Here is a 6022-nt window from a genome sequence, read left to right as displayed (position 1 = left end):
ATTCACATAATGAAAACCTATACTTTGTTTCGGTCGAGTTCCCCATTCAAAATGCATGTAACAGTGAGAAACGCACTGTCTTGGCGAAAGAAAGCGTTTTTGTACAACTTCATAGAAATAGCTGTAACTTTTGATAGAAGACTCGGATACACATGTTTATGGCTTTATCTTATAGAACTCAAGGTTTCCGTGCTGGGAAAACAGGTTTTGCAGCTGTTTGAGCTAAGATTTCCAAGTTAGTCACATAATGAAAACCTATACTTTGTTTCGGTCGAATTCCCCATTCAAATGCATGTAACAGTGAGAAACGCACTGTCTTGGCGAAAGAAAGCGTTTTTGTACAACTTCATAGAAATAGCTGTAACTTTTGATAGAAGACTCAGACAAACATGTTTATGGCTTTATCTTATAGAACTCAAGGTCTCCGTGCTGGGCAAACAGGTTTTGCAGCTGTTTGAGCTAAGATTTCCAAGTTATTCACATAATGAAAACCTATACTTTGTTTCGGTCGAGTTCCCCATTCAAATGCATGTAACAGTGAGAAACGCACTGTCTTGGCGAAAGAAAGCGTTTTTGTACAACTTCATAGAAATAGCTGTAACTTTTGATAGAAGACTCAGACAAACATGTTTATGGCCTTATATTATAGAACTCAAGGTCTCCGTGCTGGGAAAACAGGTTTTGCAGCTGTTTGAGCTAAGATTTCCAAGTTATTCACATAATGAAAACTTATACTTTGTTTTCGGTCGAGTTCCCCATTCAAATGCATGTAACAGTGAGAAACGCACTGTCTGGCGAAAGAAAGCGTTTTTGTACAACTTCATATAAATAGCTGTAACTTTTGATAGAAGACTCGGATACACATGTTTATGGCTTTATCTTATAGAACTCAAGGTCTCCGTGCTGGGCAAACAGGTTTTGCAGCTGTTTGAGCTAAGATTTCCAAGTTATTCACATAATGAAAACCTATACTTTGTTTCGGTCGAGTTCCCCATTCAAATGCATGTAACAGTGAGAAACGCACTGTCTTGGCGAAAGAAAGCGTTTTTGTACAACTTCATAGAAATAGCTGTAACTTTTGATAGAAGACTCAGACAAACATGTTTATGGCTTTATCTTATAGAACTCAAGGTCTCCGTGCTGGGCAAACAGGTTTTGCAGCTGTTTGAGCTAAGATTTCCAAGTTATTCACATAATGAAAACCTATACTTTGTTTCGGTCGAGTTCCCCATTCAAATGCATGTAACAGTGAGAAACGCACTGTCTTGGCGAAAGAAAGCGTTTTTGTACAACTTCATAGAAATAGCTGTAACTTTTGATAGAAGACTCAGACAAACATGTTTATGGCTTTATCTTATAGAACTCAAGGTCTCCGTGCTGGGCAAACAGGTTTTGCAGCTGTTTGAGCTAAGATTTCCAAGTTATTCACATAATGAAAACCTATACTTTGTTTCGGTCGAGTTCCCCATTCAAATGCATGTAACAGTGAGAAACGCACTGTCTTGGCGAAAGAAAGCGTTTTTGTACAACTTCATATAAATAGCTGTAACTTTTGATAGAAGACTCGGATACACATGTTTATGGCTTTATCTTATAGAACTCAAGGTCTCCGTGCTGGGCAAACAGGTTTTGCAGCTGTTTGAGCTAAGATTTCCAAGTTATTCACATAATGAAAACCTATACTTTGTTTCGGTCGAGTTCCCCATTCAAATGCATGTAACAGTGAGAAACGCACTGTCTTGGCGAAAGAAAGCGTTTTTGTACAACTTCATAGAAATAGCTGTAACTTTTGATAGAAGACTCAGACAAACATGTTTATGGCTTTATCTTATAGAACTCAAGGTCTCCGTGCTGGGCAAACAGGTTTTGCAGCTGTTTGAGCTAAGATTTCCAAGTTATTCACATAATGAAAACCTATACTTTGTTTCGGTCGAGTTCCCCATTCAAATGCATGTAACAGTGAGAAACGCACTGTCTTGGCGAAAGAAAGCGTTTTTGTACAACTTCATAGAAATAGCTGTAACTTTTGATAGAAGACTCAGACAAACATGTTTATGGCTTTATCTTATAGAACTCAAGGTCTCCGTGCTGGGCAAACAGGTTTTGCAGCTGTTTGAGCTAAGATTTCCAAGTTATTCACATAATGAAAACCTATACTTTGTTTCGGTCGAGTTCCCCATTCAAATGCATGTAACAGTGAGAAACGCACTGTCTTGGCGAAAGAAAGCGTTTTTGTACAACTTCATAGAAATAGCTGTAACTTTTGATAGAAGACTCAGACAAACATGTTTATGGCCTTATATTATAGAACTCAAGGTCTCCGTGCTGGGCAAACAGGTTTTGCAGCTGTTTGAGCTAAGATTTCCAAGTTATTCACATAATGAAAACCTATACTTTGTTTCGGTCGAGTTCCCCATTCAAATGCATGTAACAGTGAGAAACGCACTGTCTTGGCGAAAGAAAGCGTTTTTGTACAACTTCATAGAAATAGCTGTAACTTTTGATAGAAGACTCAGACAAACATGTTTATGGCCTTATATTATAGAACTCAAGGTCTCCGTGCTGGGAAAACAGGTTTTGCAGCTGTTTGAGCTAAGATTTCCAAGTTATTCACATAATGAAAACTTATACTTTGTTTCGGTCGAGTTCCCCATTCAAAATGCATGTAACAGTGAGAAACGCACTGTCTTGGCGAAAGAAAGCGTTTTTGTACAACTTCATAGAAATAGCTGTAACTTTTGATAGAAGACTCAGACAAACAGGTTTATGGCCTTATATTATAGAACTCAAGGTCTCCGTGCTGGGCAAACAGGTTTTGCAGCTGTTTGAGCTGAGATTTCCAAGTTATTCACATAATGAAAACCTATACTTTGTTTCGGTCGAGTTCCCCATTCAAAATGCATGTAACAGTGAGAAACGCACTGTCTTGGCGAAAGAAAGCGTTTTTGTACAACTTCATAGAAATAGCTGTAACTTTTGATAGAAGACTCGGATACACATGTTTATGGCTTTATCTTATAGAACTCAAGGTTTCCGTGCTGGGAAAACAGGTTTTGCAGCTGTTTGAGCTAAGATTTCCAAGTTATTCACATAATGAAAACCTATACTTTGTTTCGGTCGAGTTCCCCATTCAAATGCATGTAACAGTGAGAAACGCACTGTCTTGGCGAAAGAAAGCGTTTTTGTACAACTTCATATAAATAGCTGTAACTTTTGATAGAAGACTCAGACAAACATGTTTATGGCCTTATATTATAGAACTCAAGGTCTCCGTGCTGGGCAAACAGGTTTTGCAGCTGTTTGAGCTAAGATTTCCAAGTTATTCACATAATGAAAACCTATACTTTGTTTCGGTCGAGTTCCCCATTCAAATGCATGTAACAGTGAGAAACGCACTGTCTTGGCGAAAGAAAGCGTTTTTGTACAACTTCATAGAAATAGCTGTAACTTTTGATAGAAGACTCAGACAAACATGTTTATGGCTTTATCTTATAGAACTCAAGGTCTCCGTGCTGGGCAAACAGGTTTTGCAGCTGTTTGAGCTAAGATTTCCAAGTTATTCACATAATGAAAACCTATACTTTGTTTCGGTCGAGTTCCCCATTCAAATGCATGTAACAGTGAGAAACGCACTGTCTTGGCGAAAGAAAGCGTTTTTGTACAACTTCATAGAAATAGCTGTAACTTTTGATAGAAGACTCAGACAAACATGTTTATGGCTTTATCTTATAGAACTCAAGGTCTCCGTGCTGGGCAAACAGGTTTTGCAGCTGTTTGAGCTAAGATTTCCAAGTTATTCACATAATGAAAACCTATACTTTGTTTCGGTCGAGTTCCCCATTCAAATGCATGTAACAGTGAGAAACGCACTGTCTTGGCGAAAGAAAGCGTTTTTGTACAACTTCATAGAAATAGCTGTAACTTTTGATAGAAGACTCAGACAAACATGTTTATGGCCTTATATTATAGAACTCAAGGTCTCCGTGCTGGGCAAACAGGTTTTGCAGCTGTTTGAGCTAAGATTTCCAAGTTATTCACATAATGAAAACCTATACTTTGTTTCGGTCGAGTTCCCCATTCAAATGCATGTAACAGTGAGAAACGCACTGTCTTGGCGAAAGAAAGCGTTTTTGTACAACTTCATAGAAATAGCTGTAACTTTTGATAGAAGACTCAGACAAACATGTTTATGGCCTTATATTATAGAACTCAAGGTCTCCGTGCTGGGCAAACAGGTTTTGCAGCTGTTTGAGCTAAGATTTCCAAGTTATTCACATAATGAAAACCTATACTTTGTTTCGGTCGAGTTCCCCATTCAAAATGCATGTAACAGTGAGAAACGCACTGTCTTGGCGAAAGAAAGCGTTTTTGTACAACTTCATAGAAATAGCTGTAACTTTTGATAGAAGACTCGGATACACATGTTTATGGCTTTATCTTATAGAACTCAAGGTCTCCGTGCTGGGCAAACAGGTTTTGCAGCTGTTTGAGCTAAGATTTCCAAGTTATTCACATAATGAAAACCTATACTTTGTTTCGGTCGAGTTCCCCATTCAAATGCATGTAACAGTGAGAAACGCACTGTCTTGGCGAAAGAAAGCGTTTTTGTACAACTTCATAGAAATAGCTGTAACTTTTGATAGAAGACTCAGACAAACATGTTTATGGCCTTATATTATAGAACTCAAGGTCTCCGTGCTGGGCAAACAGGTTTTGCAGCTGTTTGAGCTAAGATTTCCAAGTTATTCACATAATGAAAACTTATACTTTGTTTCGGTCGAGTTCCCCATTCAAATGCATGTAACAGTGAGAAACGCACTGTCTTGGCGAAAGAAAGCGTTTTTGTACAACTTCATAGAAATAGCTGTAACTTTTGATAGAAGACTCAGACAAACATGTTTATGGCCTTATATTATAGAACTCAAGGTCTCCGTGCTGGGAAAACAGGTTTTGCAGCTGTTTGAGCTAAGATTTCCAAGTTATTCACATAATGAAAACTTATACTTTGTTTCGGTCGAGTTCCCCATTCAAAATGCATGTAACAGTGAGAAACGCACTGTCTTGGCGAAAGAAAGCGTTTTTGTACAACTTCATAGAAATAGCTGTAACTTTTGATAGAAGACTCAGACAAACAGGTTTATGGCCTTATATTATAGAACTCAAGGTCTCCGTGCTGGGCAAACAGGTTTTGCAGCTGTTTGAGCTAAGATTTCCAAGTTATTCACATAATGAAAACCTATACTTTGTTTCGGTCGAGTTCCCCATTCAAAATGCATGTAACAGTGAGAAACGCACTGTCTTGGCGAAAGAAAGCGTTTTTGTACAACTTCATAGAAATAGCTGTAACTTTTGATAGAAGACTCGGATACACATGTTTATGGCTTTATCTTATAGAACTCAAGGTTTCCGTGCTGGGAAAACAGGTTTTGCAGCTGTTTGAGCTAAGATTTCCAAGTTATTCACATAATGAAAACCTATACTTTGTTTCGGTCGAGTTCCCCATTCAAATGCATGTAACAGTGAGAAACGCACTGTCTTGGCGAAAGAAAGCGTTTTTGTACAACTTCATATAAATAGCTGTAACTTTTGATAGAAGACTCAGACAAACATGTTTATGGCCTTATATTATAGAACTCAAGGTCTCCGTGCTGGGCAAACAGGTTTTGCAGCTGTTTGAGCTAAGATTTCCAAGTTATTCACATAATGAAAACCTATACTTTGTTTCGGTCGAGTTCCCCATTCAAATGCATGTAACAGTGAGAAACGCACTGTCTTGGCGAAAGAAAGCGTTTTTGTACAACTTCATAGAAATAGCTGTAACTTTTGATAGAAGACTCAGACAAACATGTTTATGGCTTTATCTTATAGAACTCAAGGTCTCCGTGCTGGGCAAACAGGTTTTGCAGCTGTTTGAGCTAAGATTTCCAAGTTATTCACATAATGAAAACCTATACTTTGTTTCGGTCGAGTTCCCCATTCAAATGCATGTAACAGTGAGAAACGCACTGTCTTGGCGAAAGAA

This window comes from Astatotilapia calliptera, chromosome 4 (assembly GCF_964374335.1).
Source record: "Astatotilapia calliptera chromosome 4, fAstCal68.1, whole genome shotgun sequence".
Taxonomy (NCBI): domain Eukaryota; kingdom Metazoa; phylum Chordata; class Actinopteri; order Cichliformes; family Cichlidae; genus Astatotilapia; species Astatotilapia calliptera.
This window is presented reverse-complemented; position numbering follows the sequence as displayed.